We start from the raw sequence: 26,922 nt of genomic DNA on the forward strand, positions 1-26,922 counted from the left end.
GTTTTATATAGTAGTCGACCAATCAAAAGTGGTTTAGTGGTTTTTTAACTAGTGTCTTTTTAATGTCAGCACGTTGTACATCCATGCCAAGCATCTGCAGGCGCATGCACTTCACCTGTTTGCGATTTAGGCTCATAAAGTTTGGCTATGGTTTTTACACTATGGGTATTTTGACGCACGCACTCAGTAGAAATATTTTTTGCTTCAGAATACTATCTATTTCATCGTTGTGCTGCACGGTAAATGTACAATAAATTATTGCACATAAATAATGCCTTTGCGTAACACATTTGTGAGTTCTATGCTCAAGTGCTGTAGTGATGACGGAGCATAAGGATTCTGCAGGCGCATATAGCTGCCTTCTTAACTGATATCTGGAATTTGATAAAGTTGTCCACATTATCATCCCCGTCTACACTGAAACTACAGGTATTTTCAGTGGCGATTCACCCTGATCAACTCCCGACAGGTACTTCAACATGCACTAACACGTAACAGAGGTTATTTTTCAGAAGCCTGTGGACAGGCAGCTGTTCCCACACAATATACTATTCACGAAGCAGTTCGTATGCGTGCCGATCGTAAATACGGGGTTCATAAACAAAATTGAAGTGTACAGACAGCAGCAAGATTGTACAGACAGATTGCACAGAAGAGTGTACAGACAGCTGCAAGTGAGCATTCTCGAAAGCCTCATTCAGCGTTGCAAGGCCGAAAGTTTCCAGTGACAGCTAATAGAGAACCTTTCAAACATCCCAAAGCAGGCCCTAGGTACAACAACAGATGTTAACGAAGTATATTAACAAGAACCGGCAGCTGCGGCTCCGCTTAGAATAGAAAACAAGAAAAATACGCGCGGTCGCCCGGGTTCATATGCCGCTTCTCAGTGTATCGCTTCTGGATGCGCAAAGTACGAATTGCTAGAAGTGAATCGCATTGCTTCAGGCGCTGCGTTCTGTGAACACTGTTGGAAGTGCACTCACACCAAAAGCGGAGTTTCAAGTAAAAAGCCCGAAGCAAGAGCAACAAGCTATAATGCCATCGAGGGCGATTGTACTTACGATTCTTCTGGCAGGTAAGCAATCTGTGGTTTTATTGGGCGTTTTATACGCTTCCCTTTTACTGTGCACGCTATTATAAACATGGTAGTTGTGGTCACGCCGACACTGCGAAAATCATTGTTCCTTACCAGAATTCTTGACCAGCTTTTTAAAACGGGAAGTGAATTGTGGCGTTAAGCGTATCAGTTTTTTTTTCCGGTCGAGTTTACTAAATTATAATCAGTTACATTCTGGGCGAGTCCGTTCGATGTCAGTAAATAAACTAGCGCAGGCACCAAGAGCAACTGTGTCTGAACTACTTCCCTGCTGCCGAATAGCGTCATTTTCTATGCTAGTTCATCCTTGGAAGTAACCCCCAGTCAATCCGTTCTTGTCTGCACTTGACCAGATGCTGGCGTAACCCCAGTTGGGCGCATCACCAATAATGGTGACGCACCAGCTTTCTGCTATGCGTTGGGGCAGGCCTTATGTATACTAAGTGCGTTGGGTTATGCTATTGGACACGGGAGAGCCTGTTATTTTCTCACGTGCACACGTACTGAAGACGGACGGAGAGCTTAATGGACCTGCTAACCTGTACTGCCAGTCAGAATCGGTAAGTCACCCTGATATGAAGGTAGGACGATCGCACTATTCTTGAAGAAGGAAAGCGATACCGTCTCAGGTCATCTATAGCCCATCGACTTCGACCTCAGATCAACCTGCTTAATCCGGGGACGCAGGTGAAGAGATACGCAGTGTCAGTCTCCCTCACTCTAATATACGATATGGCGATGGTGCCAAATATAAGTGACAAGGAGGTAGTTTCAAAAAGTGACTGCTGATGATCTTTGCTGTGCTTACATGCATGAGTAAATGTTGTTCGAGTATCAAAACAAGGTTCCTCTATTAAATAAATCCCGCCTATTGCGGAGACATTCTCGCTTAACTGTGTAGCAGGCCCCGTGTCCTCATTGAAAGAGAATACACTTCGCGGTGGGTGTGGCAATCTGCGTAGAAAAGCAGCGAAAAGAATCAAGCCCGAGACGACGACATGCGGCGCCACAGGGAAAATGCACAGAAGGCTTGCCAAGGTGTCGCGAATGTCGAGGCCTTCGCATATTGCAAATGCGAATGTTTGTCAGGAAATTCGAGCGAGTGCTTCAAGAAGCTCTTTGTACGCCTTCACTTTAGCTACACGACGGTGCAGGTCACGAGGTGTCTAGTAGACCCCTTTTTTTGAATGTGCGCAAGTATCGAAGTGACAATCGCAGCTCCGGTCTGCCACGTTGGGAGATATTTGTAAAACAATGTGATAGATCCGTCTAATCTGACCAGTTGGCAATGAAAGTTTGCCTTTGATCAACGTGTACGTATTTCAGCTCTGTATAGAAAGTGCTTGCATACCCTCGTCTCAAAAGACGCCTGGCCGAAAGCAGTGCAAACGACCTTTAGAGGAGAAAAAAAGAACATTTCTACGGTTTCAGGCAAATATGCTGATCTCCAGTCATTGCGTCTAATGCATTTGTCTGTGGACACTATAGGTCATTCAATTGTTTTAAGTCATGAAGGGCAGCCTCTCAGACCTTCCTTCCGTAATAATAATCTTACACACTATATACCGTATAAGTGACTTGTGGAATAGACTTGTCTCTATGGCTAGAGTTTATGCTCAGTTTGTCGGAAAATTTGTGAACAAATCTATTTGCTTCGGTCTGCTGTGGGCCATAGCCATTTGAACAGCTTGAGACAAATCCCAGGTCTTGTGTTCTTATAATACAAATATTTGCCTCTAGGAGTCAGGAGATGCAGTAGATGCAGTAGATCATCCCAGTGAAACGCACCTATTACAGGAACAACACAAAATAATAACTGGATGGGAGAACACTGTCGTAAATGACTAGACAAGGCGATCAGTCCTGTTTCTTGTTTCGTAAGCAAATATAAATGGTTAAAACTTCAGTTTTGCTGCTGTTAACCCCAAGCTCGTCTGAACATTGTAATTTTTGCGTAGTGACTGCTTGCTCTTTTTTTCTTTGTAATATCTCCGTCTCTTTCATTTAACATATTTCTTCCAGCAGGTTCCCTGAGTGATCTCAGAGGCGTACCTAAAGCCAGGTTCGGTAAGTTGCCGTAGTTATAAGATGCGCGACTAGTGGGCCACTTTGGAAGTTAACAGCATATCATACCATTTTACCACGCGAAGCATGTTGGTGTGTTGCTATGACAAAACGCCATACTCGCACTTGTTATTCGAATAATTTTAGCGATACAACATAGCAAGGAAGTTGTCAGCTACTAAACTCACAGAAAAATTTGAGCAACTGAACTGGTCTTTTTTTGGCGACGCATTGTTTATGTATTCACTCTTTTTCGTATAGAGAGAAAAAGTAATCAAGAATATTTAAAAAAACACTTAATGCTCCTCAGCAGGCAGACATACTCCTTTTGTATAATACATAGCTTCTATGGTTGTCGGCTCCTTTGTTCGCCATCTCTCAGCATATTGAGCTCCTGCTTTTTATAAATTCTTCTCCGAGTGGGACAGCGCCCAATATATTTTCTTTTAGTGTTATACTGCTAAATATTACTGTAGAATGAAGTGTTTCGGAGCCTGAAGCATGTTATGAAAAGCTAGGCCACTATAAACAAGCCTCTTACCGTCGATGAACCATAGTTTAGATTATGGGGTTTTACGTGCCAAAACCACTTTCTGATTATGAAGCACGCCGTAGTGGAGGACTCCGGAAATTTCGACCACCTGGGGTTCTTTAACGTGCACCTAAATCTAAGTACACGGGTGTTTTCGCATTTCGCCCCCATCGAAATGCGGCCGCCGTGGCCGGGATTCAATCCCGCGACCTCGTGCTCAGCAGCCTAACACCATAGCCACTGAGCAACCGCGGCGGGTGAACCATAGTTTGAATTACTGTTTATAAATATTTCAGCCGGACTGATTGTTCGTTATAATAACAGAATCATTTGGGGCGTACTGTAGCATTCGCATGCACCTCTGTTTAAAAGAAGTTAGTCCGTATAGCGTCGTAGCTGTGTGAATTGCAACGCTGTCATGCGCAAAAAAAAATAGGAATTAGGAGGTTATACGTGCCAAAACCACTATTTGATTATGAGGCACGCCGTTGTGGGGGACTACGAAATAATTTGGACCGCGAGCGGTTCTTTGACGCGCACCTAAATCTACGTACACAGGTGTTTTAGCATTTCACGTCCATCGAAATGCGGCCGCCGTGGGCGGCATTGGATCCCGTGACCTCCATGCTTAGCAGTCCAACACCATAGCCACTAAGCAACCATGGCTGGCTTTCACAGGTAATGAAAATTGTCCTCTCATAATTTTTTTTAAAGGCAATATAACTGTTTTACTATCCCCTCCTTCTCTTTCACTGTATAGCGAAGATCTCGACTCCGGCAGGTTTCATGCCTTCTGGTAGCGCACGAGGGTTCATTGGTCAGCTGTCTGCTCCGAAAAAAGTTGATGTGCTGCGTAACGCCATCGGTCAAAATAGTGCTCAACGGTATGAAAACACCTGCAGCCGCAGCACAATCGGAAGTGGAACGCACGCGTAAAGCGGAGGATGTGCGTTCGGCTCCCATCGGCGGCAAGTGATTTGGCCGTTCACTTTCACTTCAATAGAGATTATCATTTTCTACACTTCAAATAAAAACACAAGCACTTTCACCTATGCTTTCCCTGGTGTTATCTGTTGGCTTCTTACAGTTGTAGCTAATGAAAATCGGACTCCTCAGTTCCCCTTCTTGTTCGTTGATGTTCTCGCGTTATTTCAGTTAAGATAGAAGACAAGCGCTTTAGGTTGTAAGTTATAGTGAGTTAGTTCTAACCATCTGAGCTTGGCACGCAGTGTAACACAGCAGTGATGTTTTTCCTGCTGCTTACTTCCCAATTGGGCAGTGAAGTCTTATGGAGACAATTACTAATTGGAATTAGTGTAATATTAACAAGTGGAAGGGGAATACTGGAAAACTGAGAGGCGCAGTTTCAAAAATAAGGACTGAGAACGTATGCTCCATTTAGGGGTCGGGAAATAATCATCATCATCATGATGACTACAATCATTCATGGTCTCTTAAATACAGCTTGCGCGATAACACGCAAGGAGGAGCATGTATACCAGTAATCACAGGGCTCATGAAAACGATGAAAATACTAAGTACCACATAAATATGTCAGGGACGCAAATTGTATGGGCATGAAAGGCATAGCGAACGTAAAACATGTCAAAGGTGTGAGTGAAGTCATTAGTTCCCGAATTAGGTTGTCAGTCACTACTTTAATTCTTGCTGATCGTGCTCATGAACTAATAATTCTGGCAGCTCGTCCGCTGCAGTGCATTGATGGGCGAGAACGTGAGAACAATCTACTAAATTGTTTGGCGGTACCACGTAAGCGCTGTGCACTTAGGCTGTTAAATAGTCGTTGAGAAGTTGGGTGAGGTGGAAAGGATATCGTATTACGCAAGTGTGGAAAGTGGTCGTAAAGTTCTTTGAGAAAGACACAGTTGGGAAATCTTGCAGTGTGTTGACAGAGAGAGAGAGAAGGGAAGAAGGAAAGGCAGGGAAGTTAACCAGACTGAGTCCAGTTCGCTACCCCACGCGTGGGGAGGGGAATGGGGAGTGAAAGAGAGAGAGAGAGAGTAAACTTAGGTGTAGGATGTCTAAAGTCGGGCACTCAAGTCTGTTGCCTTCAGGTAGTGAAAAAGCGCTCGAACTGCTTTCTGGGCTAATGAACTGTGAGGCCAGGCTCCCAAAATCTTCGCTTCCGTACATGGCCTGTCACCCAGTCTATTCAAGGCACACTGGAGAGTCGCACGTTGATTATCGAAGCGAGAACAGTGGCACAGAAGATGACTGATGGTCTCTTCACACTTGCACTTAGCGCACATTGGTGAATCCCCCACTCCAATACGATAGCTGTAGGAGTTGGTGAATGCTACTCCTACCCACAGCCGACACAGCAGTGTTGCGTCACGTCGCGAAAGGTTTGCTGGTAATTTAAGTTTCAGTGATGGGTCGAGGCTGTATAAACGACACTTAGAGCTCTGTGGTGTATGCCAGTAACTTAACGTGATGGTACGAGCGAGACTGCGAAGCTCTCTTGCAGCGTCGAACCTCGATAAAGGTATAAGGAGTGTCGGTGCGCAAGCCTGGGAACGTCGGGCAGTGTCATCGGCGAGGTGATTACCAACGACGCCACAATGTCCCGGCAGCCACTGAAATATGATATGTCCTCGTTCAGAAGCGCAATGACAGGTTTCGTTGATTTGTGAGACCAGCTGTTCATAATTGCCATGTCGTAAACTTCGCAAGCTCTGGAGGGCTGCTTTCGAATCACAAAATATTGCCCATTTGTTGGGCGGTTCTTTTTCAATGTATTCGACAGCAGCGTGAAGAGCGGCAAGTTCGGAACCTGTAGATGTCGTTACGTGTGAAGTCTGAAACTTGATGACGACCGATTGAGATGGTAGAACAATGGCGCCCGTTGAATTTTCCGAGACGGAACCATCCGTGTAAACAGGGATTCGGTTAGCGTATACGTGTTGACAGAGAGTAGTGCTTTTTTTTTCAGAATCAGAACCAGTTTTATTTTCCTGAAGTAAAGGAAAAATGGACCCCAGACAAAACTCTGCTCATTGAGCAGCTTGACGAGGCCTGAGGCCCTACAGGCAGCGGCAACAGCGTCAAAACAGCAGTGTATGTCGTACACCCTTATTAGAAGAAAAAAATAAAGCAACTCGAGAAACAAAAAACGAAGAAAAAGAAAGAAAGAAACTGTTCGCACCAAGCTGGGAGGAACGAGAAAAAAAAATATTTACATATTAAGAGATAGATAATTTAATAGCACTAACACACTTGCGCTGGTCTTACTCAGATGTTAGAAATCACACATCACAAGTTTGGACCGCTTCCAAAGCATTAATTAGGTAAATCCAATAAATACTCCAAACTGGTGACGCAAATTCGACTTTAGTGTGGATTAACGTTTCACAGGCAAGCTTGGGGATAGAAGAGTGACCTTTAATAGCGAACTTTTGATCAAGCCGGGCAATTTTGAGCAGTCAGCCAATGAGAACATTTTATGCTTCTTTACGATCGTTTCAGCCGTTAACTGGAGATTCTGTTAACTATACGGACTTCATTGGGAGCCCAGCTTCTGGGTGCCAGTAGCGAATCTCTGCAATCCTCAACCTAGAATGTCCCCATGTTTGACCTTAACTTTAGCTTTATGAGAAGGAAAGACATATATATGCCCGTTTATTGCTGTTCAAAAAATAAGCTCAGTGGATTTGTCTCCCGCAGTGGCTTACGGAATAAATATATATGGCGTTCAGCTGCTGAGCATAAGGTCGCGAGTTCAATACGTTGCAGTGATAGCAGCATTTCGATGGAGGTAAAATGGAAAAACGCGCGTGTACTTAGATGTAGGTGCAGGCTACAGTACCAAGGAGGTCGAAATTTATCAAGAGCTCCGCGTCACAAGGGCGCTGTTTACAAAGAGGCGGACAGGAGGATCTGTGGGCGAAGTACTTAGGTGTTCCCTGCGTCAACAATGCCCGTTATTTATTTGTCAAATAACACTAGCGAGAAACCTGATGAAGCCGTGCGAGTTGACAGGCAAGCCGAGAAAGCACATGAACCGCATCAAACGGATCGTGGTGCGCCATGACATGCTATTTCTCTATGTTGCCGAAAAAAATAACGCGAAAGTTGACTAAAAGTGCTGTGGCGTCACTTTTTTCTAACTTTTACATCTCTTTTCAATGCAACTGCGCACATGTGCAGCTGTCATGAGTAAGTCGATGAGCGTACCAACGGGCGGCGGGCCTGAATAAGTGTTCTGAGGGGAGAGATCCCATTAGTCACGAAGCCATCATGTGCACGGGGTAGCTCGACTGTTCTAGAGAGTGTTTCCTACCGAGCATGGAAACTTCTAACAATAAGCACGATTTCTGCGATCGGCACCGACCACAATGATCTAAAATGACAGCGGCAGCCATCCCTTATTAGAAACGAAAGTGCCAGTTTAAAATTGTAAGCGAGTCCGCGCAAGAAAGGGCATCACGACATCTATGACCTCTCAGTTCATATATTTCGTGACAGTGACCACGTGAATTGATTGTTTATGACAATGAAAATTAATCCGGCATACGAAGTGAATGAGAACCGTCGACATATTCCGCGAGAACGCAGGAAGAAGCATCGATGTTTTTGTTCTGCCTACCTTCTTCTAGGGCCTTTCCTGTTCGTCCCACTCCCTGCAGAGTAGCATGTAGGCGAAAATGCGCTGGCTAAACACTCTGCTTTTTTTCATTTTCAATAAAAGCTTTCTCTCTCCCTCTCTTTCTCTGTCAGGCAAAGGGTGTTTAAAGGTCCCAGTTTTTCGCGAGTATTCGAATGCTATTTCTGGGCGCTACAAGCATGCACATTCGTGAATTGGTCGCGGTTCATACTCATGATGTCGACGATAATTGTAGGTTCAGCACACACACTCATATTTACAGAGCACAACGACACGGAGAAAGTAAGTCATCGGCGCCTGCCAGGTTGCGCACGGCACCCGCTGTTTCCCTCGTCCCCGATTTGCCCCGCCGTGTGCAGGGGGTGCGGTGGTTGCGAATTTGCGTATCGATAGCTGTAGTAAATGAACGGTGATGCATGCAGGCTGTATGTGGCGTGCAGGCAGCAAATCGAGCCCCCCTTGTAAGCTTCTCCGGAGCATTGCTGCCAGTGGTGCTCGAGTCCCCCATGCGTGAATTGGATATCTGAAAACATTCGGTTAAGACAACCATGCGCTGAGATAAAGTAAATAGAAATGTTTTTCATTGCGTGAGCCTAAACAACACCAGTATGAAATATTTTTTAAAAAAAGCTTGGATGTTCGTTAGTGATCGTATGGGTGTTATCTGGACGTCCTCGTGATTAGTTGTACGTGTATCCAATACAACTGCTGCGGTAACGCCCGTGGTAACGTCTGGGCGTTTTGACCCTTTCTTGTGTCTGGGATAAACAAAATTTGATGTTTCTGACGTCCTTGGTTAGGTTCAGGCGGTTTAATTTGTGTTGGTTTTTACAAGACATTGTCCTAATTGAAGAGTTACCGCCAATTACCCAATACAGATCGTATTGGGTACGTGTTTCTAATCTTTGTTTCTAACCGCTTTCGCGGACCGATCCAAAAGAAAGTGAAGTATTAAAATGTGACAAAACTGATGAGGAACAACAAAATTTATTCTGTGCCGCGTTGATGATGACTAGAAGGGAGGTTAGAACTACGCGAAAAAACGAGCACCAGCGAACGAGTCACACAACTCACCACGAGCGCACAGTGCCAAATGTTTGTTCTTGAAAATCAAAGCAAATACTATTTCAAGCAGGAATCCAAGCACATGACCACATCGTCACTCGCAGTTGTAGAGATACCATAAGAGAATTCTGCAGACTAACTGTAACGCTGCTTGTACCGAGTAAACATGAGGGAAGGAAACCAAACCAACCTGTTCTACGCACCAACATTGAGCGGTCAAAAAACGATGACGGCACATGTCATAACAGTAATCGAAGTGTAGGCGACAAGTGAGGCAATGACAAAGCGCCATGGTACCTATAAAACGGGGCTAAAACAAGGTCAACACCGATGACGTAGGAAGGGACGAAAGATAACTGAAGATGACAGAATTAAAGACAATAATCAAAGTAAAGGCGAAGGTGGCACTATTGAAAACCTGAAAACCTGTGAAAATGGCATGAGGGAAGATTAATAAAACACGGCAATATATGATGAATCTCAGCCTTAACTCGCGAGTGATTACATGAAGGGAAAAAAACCAAACAAACCACGAGTAAAGGCTACCTTTCTTTTAACAAATGGCTTCCTAAAAAAGCAATTCCTTCGTGTAAAATCGAAACAAACGGCCTGCTGACACACTTGTCGCTAGATTTTATGACGTGAAATGCTCACACAATCTCACTTTCTGTCTGGTCTCTCGATCTGAACCAAAAGGTCGTGTTTTTCAAGATCGGCTTGCTAGTAGTCTTTTGCTTACCTTCACCTTTACCTCTACATTCTTTGCAATGTTGGGCTAAGGTGCCTCCTGCATTATTTTTTACATTCCCGTTATGTTTACGTGCCCTTTCGTTGAAACGCCTACCCGTTAGTCTGCTGTAGAACCTGTCACAGGTGTAGGTAGTTAGATAAACAACTCCACAAATACACTCAGTCAACTGCTCATCGTGCTTCGTTATGCACTGAGGCCTACGCTTATTGCATCACCAAAGGGCACACTCTGCCTAGTTTACATGGAGCCGAGAAGACGACTTTGACCCCATAATGGCTCGCCACTTTTTTAGCGTTGTGCGAAACGTGATGAATATAGAGCATAACCTGCAGTTTATCTTTGTCGAAAGTCTCTTTATATTTTTTGCAACCTTTTAGCTTCTGCAAGCGACTTTCACACGCGCTGGTGATTAAATTCGCCAGTTTAACTCCAGCGCGGTTTTAGCCACCCTTCAAGTATGAACCAAGTAGCTCTCAAGAACTGATCATAACTAGGATGACGATTTTATCGATTGTGACGATGCTGAAAGCGTAGAAGGCGATCCAAGCTGCAGCTAACGTCGATCAAAGGTTGTCGCTCAAGCGCGGCTCTCACAATAAATTATACGGTTCGTACGCCCAATCCCCTCTCGCCCAAGAAGACGTTGTCTTTTATCAACTTCAACTAGCGGCTTACTAGCCTTCCAACATTTTTTTTATGCACGAGTTATTACTTGTTTTACAGGAGTAAATGTATTATTATATTTAATGCGAAAATAAAGCGAAGCTGTATTTTGCGCCGCCCTACTATGTCAAAGTGTGGTGGCACCGCGGGCCACTCTTCGCGGTACCGCGTGCGTAATCAGGTATGTCGTGGAGATTAACTTGGCATACGTTATTTTGAGCGATACCCCTGCCACCTGGAATAGTACCAACTCGCCGAGTATAATATTCTCCAACGTAGTTGTTCTAATTGGTGATCGGATGGAGTTGAATTTCCTCACAAACGATTCCCGCATGGGCCAGTAATTCGTCTGTAGTGACGCGGTTCGAGTGTTTTGTAGGCTTTATTTTTTAGGTGTTGAAATCAATTACTCCAAGTGGCCAATTCGCGCCGTCACGTAAACGCTGGTAGCGGGAGAGCCGGAGGCAACGGCGTTGGCAGGTTAGATTCTCTGGCATGTTCGTCGTGTTCAGTGACTGAAATTGCAATATATGCTTTCGGAAGGCATGCCACAGCCCCACATATACCAGCTGCACTGAGACAGATGAACTTCTCGGGCGGCGCCCATAGCCAAGTAGACACGGTGCCCCGCTCAAGGAAAAGACAGTTACGTGGCGTTCCCTTAAATATTGTGCTGCTTGTCACAAAAAAAACGAAACTGGGTAATAGATCCCTATTACCCAGTTTTGCTTTTTTTTGTGAGTTCCAAAGTTGGTAGCCCCGCCCACTTGAAATGAGGGGTGTATGAGAAATTACTGGAGAAATTTCAGTAAAGAGACCTAATATAAGGCTACCGTCCCAAGCCCCAAAGCGTATACTTAAGCGAGTATCAAAGGATGAGGAGGGGAAGTGAACGAGCCGCTATCGGGCCGCCGCTTGACAATGTGTCAGGCTTTCTAAATAAACCTGTTTATATGTTAGCCGGCCTCTGTAAATGCAAAGTGTTGCCGGTTGGTGACGAAGACGTTTCAAAGGACAAAAGAGCTTCGGTCCGGCCCTCGGTGTTGCCGCAGGTACGTTGGCATCGCAGGTTAGTCTGCCTTGGAAGAAAAGAGAAGCTTGGCTGTCTCGCCATGTGTACAAAGTATACGGCAGACATACGGGTCTCACGTGCGTGAAGGAAAATTTATGTTTGTGTGCTTGAATTTTATAGTGTCAATGTCGACAAAGGAAACCGCCTCTACGAGGGCGTTCGTATATCTGTTGCGACATTTATTTCAAGTAGTCCACAGTCCGGGAAAACGAGCGAGCTCCTTCCCCCAGGCGAACGTGACAATGCCCGACTGTGCATTCATTGCGTCGTTTCAAAATATTTTACAGTTGCTGCGCACTGACTGGTTTCGGGTTATTTAGACACCGTAGCGAGCTTGCTGTACCCGTACGACGAATTTATACGCGCCCAAAATAACTACAGGAGCCGTAAGTTTGTTACCGACAAAGTGAACCGAATCGACAACCCGAAAAAAAAACAAAAAAAAGAAACATGACACTTTCCACGCTAATCGTTACGTAAGATTTCGAGGTTTTACCAATATATACAATCGAGCCAGGGGGAGGGGGGGGTTAAAACAACGCACTTCAGGCATCGTTCAATTCACCCCTCGTTTCGGGCTCGGACGCCGCCACCAAGCAGTTAACCCTTGGATGGGCACCCGAAGTGATAGATCATAAAAGCGGATTCAGAAATAAAATTTACTGTAGATAAACACAACCATATACTTAAGAAAGACGCGAAAAGGCACTCAATATAATGCTTTGCCCCACGATACCCGCTAATCTATGAAAGGTTGCGGAATAATATAACATGCAGAGACATGCTATACGCATGGCTGTACGCGCGGCGCTTTCCTTGCAAGCACCCTCTAGGGTTTGCCTATGATGAGCGACACGCGGCATCTGAAGTGCGATTCGAAGTTCTATATTGGCTCGCGAGTGCCATTTCTTGCTGTAAATAGCCGTGTGCAGGCTTCACTGGATGCAATGCCTCGAGCGGCCTGTCGCGCAACAATTTTTCGTGTATTTCGTGAGCTCCTTTCACGCTTGGAAGAACACTTTTATGTAGCACGTATCGAGCGACAGGCAGCTGCACCGTTAGTTTTTCATGTTGCTCTGCAATTTTCTCACTAACATCTTTCCTCTAACTATAATATTTGAGAAGTTGATCAATAAGTTAAAACTTATTATGTAGTTGTGCGGAATAATTATGCAAGATATCATCTCAGTATCTCCAAACGACGGTAAAGAACATTACCTTGGTTCTGTCCAACAACATGGTATTTGCACATTTTTCAAGTTTCGCTCAAGTTGCGTGGGGCACCTTATATGTGTTCCTTACCGTCGAGTACTGTAAAGAAATCATCAACTCTTTCTAGCGATATTTGTAATACTGTTGAAAAGCCCTCTCAAAACCCGTCTTGATAGCCGACGACGATTTTCGCCCCGGATAAATACTGTCGAATGTGTTTGGAAACAATAGCTTCCTTGCTGTAAGCGAGTTGGGAATTGACCGGAAATTTGAAACCGATCCAATGACTTCGTCTTTGAATACCTGCACGATCTTACGGACTTTCCTATCTTTTGTTAGTTTAGCTAAAAGCGCTGACTTCATGGCAGTCATGAAAAGATACCTAGGCTCCCCTTCCGCGTGCTTCTTCAGAAACAAATTCGGTATCTCATACGGGTCTGTGTCTTGCGTTTACCTACAACAGTAACTTCAACATTACCTCATATGTCAACTGCAGTGCCTCAACAACTAAAGGATGCCGAAGTAACACAAGTCACGAAGGCTTTGCATCAACAGTTGTGAATTTACCTGCAAAACAAAACAAAAATAATATTGAAACGCCGGCTATTCTACGTTTGCCCTCAATAAGACACTGTTTTGTGTTTACTTTTGACACTGTCTTCTTGGTTGATGCTAAATGTCGCCAAAATTTTTTGGAAATCTATCACGCAGAAAAGTATTCGTTACGCTATAGAAGTTATCTTTTTAATTCTGAGTGAGTGATTGCAGTTTTTGCTTACATTCGTTATGTTACTTTGAGGGACGTAATCGCGCGTACTTATACCTTGCCATACGTCCGGCCACTTTTTTCTTTCTGTTCTATCCTCTCGTAATCCACGAACTGTGAGTCCCTTTCATCCTACATGTCTACATACATTTGTGAACTGCTACTTGAAAGCTAGCCACAAGTCATTGATATGTACTGAGTGATTTCAAGCTTGTTCCTCAAACAGCTGAAAACAGGCAGCTAATTCGTCTAGTATGGTAGTATCCCCAAATTCGTTAAACTTTTTGTAAGAATAAGGATACCTAGAGTCCTTGAAAAAGACTCCAACTTTAAGGCCAACCATACAATTGAATAATCCGATAATTTGGGCAAAATTTAAACGGTGTGAGGTGTCCAAACCACTTTAGTGCTTAAAAATACCAGGTTCAGAAAGGATTTACTGTCACCATAGGTTTGTATAATATTGTACAGCTTATGTCAGAAGATGTGGGAACCATATCTTTATGGCTGTGGAGTCTCGACCACATTCACCCGTACCCGGTTCCATTCCATCCCATTTCACGCCAGGGATAATAAAATTTCCCGCAGCGATAACGTATGTGTGCTCGGCACGTAAATCTTGCAAAAGGTTGCTTAGTTTAATAATGCTGGTTTCCAGGCTCAGAGAACACACCTCCTACAATCAAGTCATGTTTGAATACATCATGTGATTCAAATAATGTGGCAAATCATGCGACTTAAATGTGGGACGCTCTATGCGAGACCATGTAGTTAAGGCTCTTATCAACAAAGATGGCAACGTCCCCACCATGATCACTACAGTCGTTTCTCGCCACGTTGTATCCGTAAACATATTTCAGGTTCGAGAACACGGCCTTCTATCCAGTTTATGTGTCACAATTGCACTGTCCCGTTGATGATCAGTCAATAAATTCTCAAAGCCAACAATCTTATCAGAAACGCTCCAAGAGTTCAGATTCAAAAGCAGAAGGCATCACGCATTTAGCTCCAAGTAAACGGCACTGTTGCCTTTACTTGGAGCTGAATGAGCGAGCTGAATCAGTGACCGATAACGTTAGTTCGTGGCATGATGGCGACATGACGTCTAAGTCACGCCATTTAGCTTGACTTTATCAAGCAATAGTGTGGCTACCTTCCCGCCACTTCTTTTTTTTTTTGGTTGTCTGCAGTGCTGTTTTAAAGGAACTGATTTTTATACAGCATCAAAGATCGTCATTGAAAAAAATTTTGTTGCCCTGAGCTTGTTGCGACTACACAGTAATTCGCTTCTTCACTTAAATTTTCGAGACGCAAAATGACCAGCCTTCGCCATTTGAAGATTACCCAGTTCTGTGCATACACTCAATCATTGTAACGTATATATTTTCTTCTGGAAGACACGCGCTAGGACTTCATTCTTCTGTTTCGCCCTGTTCCATTCTGCGCGTCTTGCAATCCAGGAATTCAGATATTCCTCCTGCTGTAACAAGTCAACGCTCTATATAAGCAAGTATAGTATTGAAGCGCAGACTCGAAGTTTTTTCTCCATCACCCCATCGTCCTCCCTTTATGACAACTATGACACTTTGGACATAGCAATATCAGAATTGGCAATTTCGCGCTTTATTTCAACTAAATTCGTTTAACTAAAAGTTAAACTTTGTTTTTTAAGTGCGAAACCATGATATTGTTATGGTGTACAAAGCAGTGGGGTACCTCGGTTTAGGTTTGAACACCTCGGTTTCTTTAGCCTGCACCTAAATCTAACTGCACGAGCGTTTTCGCATTTCGCCCCCATCAAAACGTGGCACCCAAGTGTCGTCCAAAACGTGGCACCCATGACATGTTTGCCGCCACTTCTATCGCTTCTGGCGCCCTCCACTGCAGCCACTCCTAGACAGTGCGATATCGACACAAACCATTTCCTGTGGCGGCCTCCCAAATATATTCACAAGGGCCACAACTTTCAGTCTATGGATGCGCAAAACCTCTCTCAGTTTGTCAAGCGCCAAAATTGCTAGATATCTCTATGGTCAGCCGATCGGACTCCCAAATATACGTTGATGCATGAGCTTGGGTTCGATTCTGAGCGCCACTGGGGAGCTATGTCTTCTTCTTTTTCACCACATACCGAGGATGAAGGTGAAGATGAATAGCACACAATAGTGGCTACTACACGTGTGACAGGCTACAACAACTACTCGGTTCTTGGACGATCCCCCAGAGTGAATATGTGCCAGTAGTGTCTAGGCTCTGCATTTACATCTACAGCGGCGACAGTGGCTTGAGGGGAAGGTCAGGCGGATGGACAGCGCAAGCACAGTTTACAGTGGCGTACCAAGTACTTCTCGACGGGATGAGGGGCAAACCGCAAGCAATCTGACCCCTCTTTCTTTATTATATATCTAGATATATATTAACGCGATAGCGTTAAGGAGCTCGTGTCGCAGAAAAGCCGGTGTCGTCGGCGTCGGCGTCTGCGGCGTTGACCGTGAGCGATAAATCATGGCAGGCGCTTCATAAATAAAAAGCAACTTCCAAGATTGGCCCGGTGGGAATCGAACCAGGGTCTCCGGAGTGTGAGACGGAGACGCTACCACTCAGCCACGAGTTCGATGCTTCCAAGCGATGCAAACGTGCCTCTAGTGAATGCGGTGTTGCCTTCGAAACGAGCCGTGGAAAGTTATACTGCGGTGTATATCGGTAATTATGAACATGTAACGTACAGAAGTCACAATTACACGAGTTGCGAAGTGCGTTTCCGCTGCATTTCTTCTGCGCTTTCCGCACACGCAGAGCCATCTTGCGGCAAACACAGAAGACCCCCTCCTCTCAATGTACGGCGCTGCCCCGACAGGAGGCGCGCCGCGCGCGCATTGGGACCGCTGCCAGGCGCGTCGCCGGACTCCCTCTCCCCTGACAACGCTTCGCCGTGCTCCCGGTTTAGATTACTATCTATCTCTCTGCCCGTGCCGATCACGATGTTTGGCTGGCGTAGATCGTTTCCCCTCCGAGACACCGAGTTCTTTGGTTCGTTCCGTTCGCTCAGGCGCACGTTTCGTTGCCGCGCCGAACGTTGCGTTGCTCGACGCTCACCGCGTGATAGGTGGGCGCTAAGTCCGATGCGGGGCGCATCGTAAGTGATCGCTGTGCCGTAGCGCATTGTCTTATACCCCTTGGCGGGTCGACGGGAACGCTGTCGCGTCCCACTCTTGAAGGCGAAGCTTAAGCGTCCTCCAAATTTTTGCCAATTACTATTAGCATAAGTGAAAAAGCCTTGAAATGCTATTGTTAGTTATTTATTTTTAACAGACCGCTATATATAAATCACACATGGTAAACCATGAGGGCCCGAAAAATTATTTTAATTTGCATTTATTTCTTCTAACTGTATAAAATCTCAAGATGATACCGGGGCCAAAGGCAATGATTGCATCACAGAGGTCCGTGATCCCACCAAGTAACAGCAGTACAGCTTACATAAAGAATTCTCATTTGCTATAAACAATTTTAATAATTAGAGAATTGTACTAGGTGTTTAAGTCTGCATCATAAATGTATCACTAGTTTAGGTAATAGTATTATCGAGGTTCTACGTAAAGAAGTACAACCAACATAAATTACTTGCAATATTCGCAGGAAAAAAGACAGCAGATGCGAGCGACATTAAAGAATTACAACTCGATTTCCAGTGAAACTGTTTCTTTCGAACTGTTGCAATAAAATTTTGAGCTTCGTGTAATTATATCGCATTCTGTAAAAATGTGCCCGTATATATATATATATATATATATATATATATACATATATATATATATATATATATATATATATATATATATATATATATATATATATATATATATATATATATATATATATATATATATATATATATATATATATATGACTTTTCCGTCAACAATTACAGCAACATGGCACTCTGGAATGCTTCAATAAGTAACTCTCTACGAACGTACCTCGCCCGTCACTTAGATCATGGCTTCGTACTTCGAATATATAGAAGCACCGTGCCCCGCATACTTTACAGAAAATAGGGGGGAAACAATCAAATGCCGTGTATGACGTGTAGGAATTGGGAGAAGGCGTCTATTCAATGACTGTTTTCAGAGCACATAAGCAACCTACACAGAGCCAATTTTCGGTACACGTCACCGAAAAGTGGCCCTCATTTTGCAAAATACAAAATATCCGCTGCTCTTGCTCCTGCCGGGAAAGAAGTGATAGTGCAGCTCTTGAGAAACAGCCTGAAAATGAAATCGTGAAAGTCGGCAGTGACACGTCTTTAGAAAACATTGAAGTCAGTGCTCTGTTGGTATTGAAATGGCTCTGAACGTTCGACCAAAGTCATTTTCCCGAGCATGTTTACGATAGGTCGTGATTACAAAATGATATTCGGCAGTTCTACCTGTAAGAGGTTTCATTTGATCTTTGATTGTGATAAGATACTGAGACTGCAACGCTGTGTAGGCTATCTCTGGACAGAGCTTACACAGTTCCAGCATTTGATAATCCAACGATTTCATACGGTACGGCACACCAGAAGTCCGGATAATACTTTATCCGGATTTGCCCCTTGCACGCAGGTGAAATGCAGTAAGCTGATTGTGTTTTCGAATGTGAATAGAGCGATCCAAAAAAAACTTGGATTGATGCAAGTTGCGCAAGCTGACAGTTTCTTAGGGCGGGAACTGCCCAGCGCCAGGTGTTAACCGCAACGCGATCGTTCATGGCGAATCCCGTGCATCGTCCGCTACAGCGCGTCCCGAGAATAAACAAAAGACAATTCCGTTGTCCAAGCAAGGGATGTCTAATAAAGAAAAGCAGTATTTATATGTGGTCGCTCTACTGAGAAAGAAAAGTTAGCTTCAGCTATAGTTTGGTTGTCCTTTCAAGAGTTCCGCTACCCGTCGTGGTTGCTTAGTGGCCTTGGTGTTGGGCTGCTAAGCACGAGGTCGCGTGGTGCATCCCGGCCACGGGGGCTGCATTTCGACGAGGTCGAAGTGCGAAAACGCCCGTGTACTTAGATTTAGGTGCACGTTAAAGAACCTCACGTGGTCTGAATTTCCGGAGTCTCCAACTACGGCGTGCCTCATAATCAGATCGTGGTTTTGGCACGTAAAACCTCATAATTTAGTTTGTTTAAAGTGCCCGCTGATGGGGCGAAATGTGAAAACACCCGTGTACTTAGATTTAGGTTCACGTTAAAGAACCCCAGGTGGTCCAAATTTCCGGAGTCCTCCACTACGGCGTGCCTCATAATCAGAAAGTGGTTTTGGCACGGAAAACCCCACAATTTTTTTTAAATGTGCCCGCTCTCAAAAGTGTGTGTGGGGGGGGAGGGGGGGCGAATGACTTACTTTGCGCCCTACTTTTGACAGTGTAGGGGCAAGTGCCCCTCCTGGCTTTGCGCTCCCCCCCCCCCCAGCTGTATATACACCTTTGACAGTTTAGTATTGTCAATTTCTGGCGCAGTAATAACTGATAGTAGACTTAATTGTATCTGGTGTTTATGAACATTATCTACAAATAATTCAAATAAATCTGATGTTCTATAAGGAATACTTAAGCTTTCGAATATTTTACCTAATTAAAGCTATACCAATTAAGGCCACAAAAATATATCGCAAAGCAAAATAACACTGCAAAGAATATGTAATCAATTTCATATGGCTAAGATGCATCGTACGACTTTATTTTCTTTATTTGCTGATTAAGTACTAATGCTTCGTCACCCACATTGTAGTTTTTTTATTTGGAAATTATTTTTTTAAGTAGTAACGAGTCTACGTGCACGCTGTCAGTTGCATATAGTACAGTCTAATACAGGGTGTTTCAGTGACCTCTGTCGTTATTATTAAAATTGAGAATTCGATAAACCATCATTATTACTGGCCAAGATAGATACACAGCATGGGCAGAGAAAAGAAAACCTGACGGCTCATTTACCTAAGACTCACTAGTTCCCCTTTTATTTTAATGTGAGGCCACTGGTAATGCTAATACGATGTTTCTAGCTAATGACGAAATGTTGGCAAGTCAGCTTTTAAAACTGTTAAAGAGCCTCAATTTAACAGACGCTGATGCGAAGTGCTTTGCCCCATTTCCCGCGCAATACCGAAGCCGAGTGCGTTAATTGGCAAATATTGGTCAGTTAGGCTACTCGACAATCCGAAAGGGATTTTTCTGTTGTCAGCCCTTGCTGCGAATCTCCGCCAGCAGAAGCCATCATTTTGGATTGAATCCCGTATTTTCAAGGGTAGATACCGTCGTCGTTGATATATCCGGGATAAGTTCGCATCGGTATGCATGCTATATCGGGTGCCTTGGCTAACACTGCGCATATATAGGCAGGGCACCTGCTTTCCTGAGTTATCAGCGCGCCTCAGGACAACGTTTCGTGGTCACGTATATATAGTTTCATGAAACTGCTCGCTTCAGATTTAATGCGAACCGTGCACGTGGCACCTTGTGAGTCCACTATTTTGAAAATTGTGGCACAATATAAAAGCATTTAAAAGGGCAAAAGAAGACACATATCGAAAGGTTTAATGCGGATGTTATTGTATCTTTATCTATTCATGATGTAAGAGGCTGCTCAAGTTTTAGCTTGGTTCTACTAACCTGAAACACCCCAAAGTCACCGCGGGATGGCTTGTTTGGCCCTACTGGATATATATGCCACCCGCTCTCCCTGACCCGTCCTCCGCGTAGAGCATTTAGCTGCAAATTTGCTGTCATTATACTTCGAAGCTCGCATAGTGAACTTTATTATAATAATCTGCCCTTCACGCTGTTCAACAGTAAAATACAACGTACAGCGTCACACATATCGCGGGGTTGGTATGCTCCGCACATTCCATTTTTAAAACGCATATCGAAATCTGCGACCCTGTGGATCAAGCTTCCATGCCGTAGGAGAGAAAAACGTTTTAGGCAATTTATACCATCACAATCCTTATATTTGTACGCGTATATATAAACATGAATTAGGAAACGGGGCTAGTGCTTTTATCTTGGAATCTCATGGGAATGACCTCGAAACGACCTAGAATATTTGTTAAATATCCGGTACCTCAGTTTTTGTGGTTCTTCTTAACTGTAAGGTGATGTAATATCTTCAAGTGAGCTGGCAAACGTTTTTTTTTCCGGGCAGTTTGAGAAAGGCTTTGGAATATGAAATCAACGCCCTGATACGCCGAGCTTACAAGGCGGCGCTCGGACTATTCGAGTGTAGGAACACCAACAAGCTCCTGAGCCTGGGGGTAGACAACACCTTCGAGTAAATTGCGGAAGCGCAACGGACCGCCCAGATGAAGCGGCTCTCTATGACCGAAGCCGGCAGGCGCATACTTCAATATTTAGGCTTCATGCCCGGGGCGAAAAAGTCGAGTAGCGACGATTCTGTCCCGGAAGGGGCCCGGCGCCGGAATCGGGTAGACCTCATCCCGAGAAACATGAATCCGGAGTTAAACAAGGATAGAAGAGCGGCGAGGGCCAAGGCCCTCGTCGAATTTCACGCCAAGGACGACTACGCAAGGTTCGTGGATGCGGCAGAATACTAGGGAGACTGCGCGGCGTTCGTAGCTACCGTCATCGAGGCGTCGTCCGGCGCGACGAGGGCAGCGGCGAGCTTAAGGGTCCGCGAGGCGTGTCAGGCGGAGGAGCTGACCATTGCCCTGGCAATTGCCGACCCCGGGTGCCAGACGGTGTTGTGCGATTCGCGAAGTGCAGTGCGGAATTATGCAAAGGACAAAGTGTGTGGTGAGGCTGTGCGCGTTCTGTGCTCGGCTGACCTGCAACGAGAGAATCGATATATTAGAATCAAATGGTTCCCCGCGCACGTTGGCAACGATGCGTCGGAGAACCACGATAAGCACAACGAGACGGCACATGCAGTGGCGCGAGCGCTAACCAACCGCGCCGCTGCAACCGACCGTCCAGCGTGGTGTAGTGCCAAGGACCGCATGACGACGTTCAACGAGCTTACACAGTTCCACCGCCTGGCTCGAAGGACTTTCCCACCCCCGCACCCGGGGCTGAGCCGAGCGGAGGCGGTGTTGTTCAGACAATTGCAAACTGGTTCGTTACCCGCTCCAGTGTTAATGACTCATCTATACCCCAAATTATATGTGAGTGATGTGTGCCGCGTGTGCCAGCGCGAGAGGGCCACCCTGACGCACATCCTATGGGATTGCACCAAGTTCCCCGACGAAGCTTCGACAAGTACAACGATTCCGCCGCGACTCGCGGCTGCGGCAGAATGCTACGACCACGAAAGCCAAACCTGGCCATCCAGCAGGTCTCGGCGGCTCTTGAAAGACAAAGGCCGAGCGAAACCGACGGAAGATTGCCCCTCAGGGCGACCGACCGTAGGAGTAACACGCACTGGAGTTGAGTAGAGACCACCCGCTGAGAAGATGTCAGGGCCCGCGTCACGGCACCATTTAGTCATGGTGTCGTTCTGCAGGCGACTGCATGAAGTTGTTTCTCTCTCTCTCTCTCTCTCTATCATCGAATAGCAACGGTAAATCCTGGAAATATCGAAACCAAGCGCCCCGGGAGAGCATAAAGGCTGCCCCGATATCATAGCAAACTGAAACACCCCGTGACGACAAGTGCGAGGAAGTTGCAAACTGAACGTCTCGTCCGGTTGCGGCAGCTACGGATACGGCACGCTCTGTCTGGCGTGCTGCTTGTGCGGATGCGTGGCGGGTCAGAATTTGCCGCGGCATGCTAGCATTCAAACTTCGCCCCACACTTCTTTGCGGGGCGTTGCCATCAGACGCACAACAGGTGGCGATGCGCTCAGTCTCGATATTGCCTGGATTTGGCCTTCAGTTTCGATGAATATCTCAAACTACGCGCGATTTGTTTTATTTATGAAATTTGTGTGTGCCGTTAATGCTAACGCCCTACAAATTTTCCATGTAAACAACTGCCCTCAAGTCAATAGTAAAAAAATTACTAACTGAATTGTTATTAATTAGTCTTTTTAAATTAATTTAACCAGCGGCGAAGTATTTCCGCCTTGCTGTACAGCTTGTATTGGAAGACAACAGGTGTCTCACGGCCATAGCGGTTTGATAAAAAAATTTTATTGTCTATAAAACGCCCTGGTCATGAAATCAATAGTCAAATTTTTTAATCAAGTCATTGATTCGCTTTGATATCGATTCTTGTCATGAATCATCGAGACAGCTCTGTCACAGCCCACGTAGACATATTTTTTTCTAGCGCAGCTCTTAGGCGCCCATTCCTGCGTTGAGCGTCGGCGTAACCGAGCGAACGAGCACAGCGAAGAAACAAAAAGCGAACGCGGAGCGCAGCGGGCAGTGTAAGTCGGCGATAGCGAAGAGAGCGCGAAGAGGAAAGCGGAGGAGGAGGGTGCAGCGGAACCATGAGGCGAAAAGTGCAGTAGGAAGGCATGGCGAAAATGTGACAAGCGCAGTGCCGCACAAGACGGGCTCTGCGGCGACAACCACTACGAGATGGCACAGGAGTAGCACGCCGTCATCTGTTCACCGATGGCATGCGACGATTGCGTCCACCATTACCATATATGTAAACAAAGCGCCGCATAAGCGCAGGCCTGTCGTCGGCGGCTGGTGTGAATCGCGCCCACACGTCACCGACGAACTGCCTCTCGCGATCTTCCGATTGGCGAGGCAGTCGTGCCGCACTTCGCTCCGCTTGCAACGTGCCGTACGAGACAGATTGCCCGCCCCAGCCAATATATCGCGAAATGAAAACGCGTAATAAAGAGCTGTCTCTCTCTCTGTCGTATAGAGCTGCTCCCAAATTTCGCATTAGAAAGTATCGTAGCCGTTTGTGAATTTTTCACGCATTGTTACTCTTTGAGGCGTCGGCCATTTTCTTTTTTTTTTTGTAGCTGAGTTGTATCTATAATTATACGTTCCATTTTCACAACGTTTTGCGCGAGCTTAAAGCTGTTTTTTCGAGCATGATACAGTCGCCAGCACAGTCCAATTCATTCCGCGCTTTCTTCGGAATTTATTTTTAGTTTTCCCAAGTCAGGATGTGATTTTGACAACTTCTGTATATTCCTGCACTTCGCCCTTCACACGAATTTACAAAGAGTTCTGGGCAGCAGAGAAGACTCTTTACCAATGCACGGCCAGATGCGTAGAAGCTGCTTATCGGACTGTTTCGCCGGTTCTCCATCTGTACGATTCATTCTTAGGGAGAAACGGCGCTCCCTAGAATTCATTTCAGCTCGCGACTTGCCATGTCGCAGGTTGTCAATGCGTCAAATTCATTTTATTCTACCTGCGGGCAAATACGCCACGCGTACTTGTCGTTTTACTGAGCGCGTGTGCCAAACGTCCGTCTGCGCCCGCATAACAGGCTCGTCTACTGTCGCGCGTGGTTCTCCCGTTCCGGCCCGTTTTGAGCGCGCTTCATTGCGGGGCTGCCTCATGGGAAGCAACTGCAGCGCGTTTCTAGGTAATCATTTCCGCTCTCGAATCCCGTTCACAATCTCGTCTATGTAGTGAGTTGCCGAGGAAAGTGTGCACGTGCCCCTTCATTTCCCGCAGCGACTGCGTGACGCATACGTACAGTCAACAGCAAAAGTTTGCGGGATGCGGTTTCCCCTTCCAATGTGAATTCCTGCACCGTTGATGCATGACACTTCGTATTTAACGAATCACTGTGCAGGTGGCGAAGGCTACTACATGCTGGAATATTTGATTCGAGCCTGCGTGACCACGCTTCGCGAGAATTCAGCTTCTTGGCAGATCCTGCGCCCCGCAAACTTTTGCGGTTGACTGTACATCATGACTCCGTTTTGGGCGAAAGCCGCGAGAGAGAACAGCATCACGCCGACAAGACTGGAAGAGAAATGTGTGACGCGTCGCTCTTTGCGACCCTTGATATTTCTTTGTGTGCAACCAACGCACACTCGATAAGATTGATTGATTGATTGATTGATTGATTGATTGATTGATTGATTGATTGATTGATTGATTGATTGATTGATTGATTGTATTCAGCGATCCAATATTGGGGCTGCAAAAATGACGTAGCTGAGCGCTCGGGAATAATTCTGACCGCGTGTTTTTCTTTCCTTCATTTTTTAGAGTGCACCTATGGTGCACGAGAGTTCTTGCCTTCCGCCGCCCCATTGGAATGTGGTCGGTCCCATAGCCAGGTATCTGACTCATGAATAGAATGCCCTAGCCACTGAACCACCGGGAGGAAACGGTCTTAGAGGCTGCGAGTCGCTTGTACGCGAGCCATTCTGAAGCAACGCTGTGCTTAAATTTTAGAACTAAGGTTTTCTCCAACACCCGAAAGCAGAAAATTATACGTTTTAGCGGTAATATATGCGAAGCGCCGAGTCTGACTTGACGAGGATGCGGCGGCGCGGCGGAAGTTCAAATCTGCGGTAACTTTGCTGTCATGGCGTTTTCTGAAGGACCATTTTCAATTACGCGGAATATTTTCGCAAACTGGTTGACGAAAAACCTTCTAGAAAATGGAGAACAGAGAAAAAGCACTGACTTACAAATATATTTTCCCGTCATTTCGCGTAAACAGCGTTTATTCATGCCTCTAAGTAAAAAAAAATCACTCAGTCAAAAGAAATAACGTCCAGTGCATCTGGACGCAACGCCGATTTCATCTCCCGGATAATGCGTGCCACACTTACTTAAAAAATTGTTTGACGACGGGTAGGCCAGCTTTGAAAACTGCAATGTAAACGTACACCGTGAACTCCTTCAGACGTCAGATTTCGGACCTTTAAAGTCGCCGTTCCACGTAGCCTCTCAAGTTGCACCTGTCCGTCTAGAAATACCATTTGTGAAGGGGGTGGAGGTTTATGTTACATAAAAGTCTACCCAGGTAGCTTTATTTTGAATATCATGTGGCGAGGTGAGAAGCAAATGACTTCTTTGTTATACTATTTCACTTCCATGTGGGCTATGTTCGATGAAAGTTATTGTTTTAAATAGTTGCTGGCAAGCATGACATTTTCTTTCTTTTCCTTTATTTTTAACCATACGCCTAAATGTGACGTTGGGTCGTCCACTTTTCTTTTTTTAGGGTGTGAAGGTGTTTCGGTTATTTTTTTTTTGGCATTCGTTCATCAAAAATAGGCAACTGTGCAGCAACTGGAAACACGTAGGCGTGAAATGCATTGTTCTAACATCATATCCGAGTGGTCCAACGTTTATTACCTGTAGCCGATATGCACTTTAGGCTCTCCAGTTAAATAACTTGCAGAGAAAAGCGTTATTCTCGCACCACAAATGAGAATGCGCTGTCAGCTATTAAGGAATTTCTGTGAATTAAAATTTTACCTATGTACTTTAGGCCCATCCTGCAATTGCGAAATCGAAGCAGGGGCGTCTTGTAGTCATACACTATGTAGTCATACACATGTGGTCACACAACAGCACTATACTATACCGAAACATCGGGCACCTCAGCACAGGGCTAGCCATTGTGTCTGAGTGGGTACTAATACAAGTAACATTAGCATAAAGTCAAATTCGTGGTCACAATACCTATATACAAACACATTCCTTGTCTTCGGAGTACTGCTTTCACACAGAAATATTTAACAAATTTTCTGTCGGAACCTTGAAGTGAGACGGCAAGTTTACGTTTGAGCGTCTTAAAACCAGTCGAAGACGGGGGCTTTTTTCGTTTTAATCTCATCGGTTCCGCTTTTTCCCAAACCAGAATTCGTGGAACAGGGAAGTGCGAAGTTGGGCTGCTTAAGGTGTACTTATTTGCAACATGCCGAACAGACATCCTCGTTCCTTTCTTTCTTCGTGCAGGTAGCGGATTGGTGTGTCCTGATTTTGAAGTGGAGTGCGAGAACATGTGCGTGGCCATTGGACACAAGGATGGATTCTGCAAAGGCACTATGTGCTCATGTGAAGATCACATTGTAGTGAACCTGGGACTACCGAGCGGCCGCTGAACCTTTGCCTCCCCCTAAGGCTTCAAGCGCTGTCTCTTCTGAGCGAGCGCCTTTGTAGCTCACACTCGATCTGCATAAACTCTACACTGGCATTTTCATAA

General features: G+C 45.3%; 1 long non-coding RNA gene across 1 annotated transcript; it reads left to right on the forward strand.

Moving 5' to 3' along the window:
* Positions 1 to 783: 783 nt before the first annotated feature.
* On the forward strand, positions 784 to 26,922 carry LOC135896205 (uncharacterized). Its single transcript, XR_010562631.2, has 3 exons — positions 784 to 1,075; positions 3,119 to 3,163; positions 26,676 to 26,922. It is a non-coding gene; the product is annotated as an uncharacterized lncRNA (long non-coding RNA).

Source organism: Dermacentor albipictus, unplaced genomic scaffold (assembly GCF_038994185.2).
Source record: "Dermacentor albipictus isolate Rhodes 1998 colony unplaced genomic scaffold, USDA_Dalb.pri_finalv2 scaffold_48, whole genome shotgun sequence".
NCBI classification, from domain to species: domain Eukaryota; kingdom Metazoa; phylum Arthropoda; class Arachnida; order Ixodida; family Ixodidae; genus Dermacentor; species Dermacentor albipictus.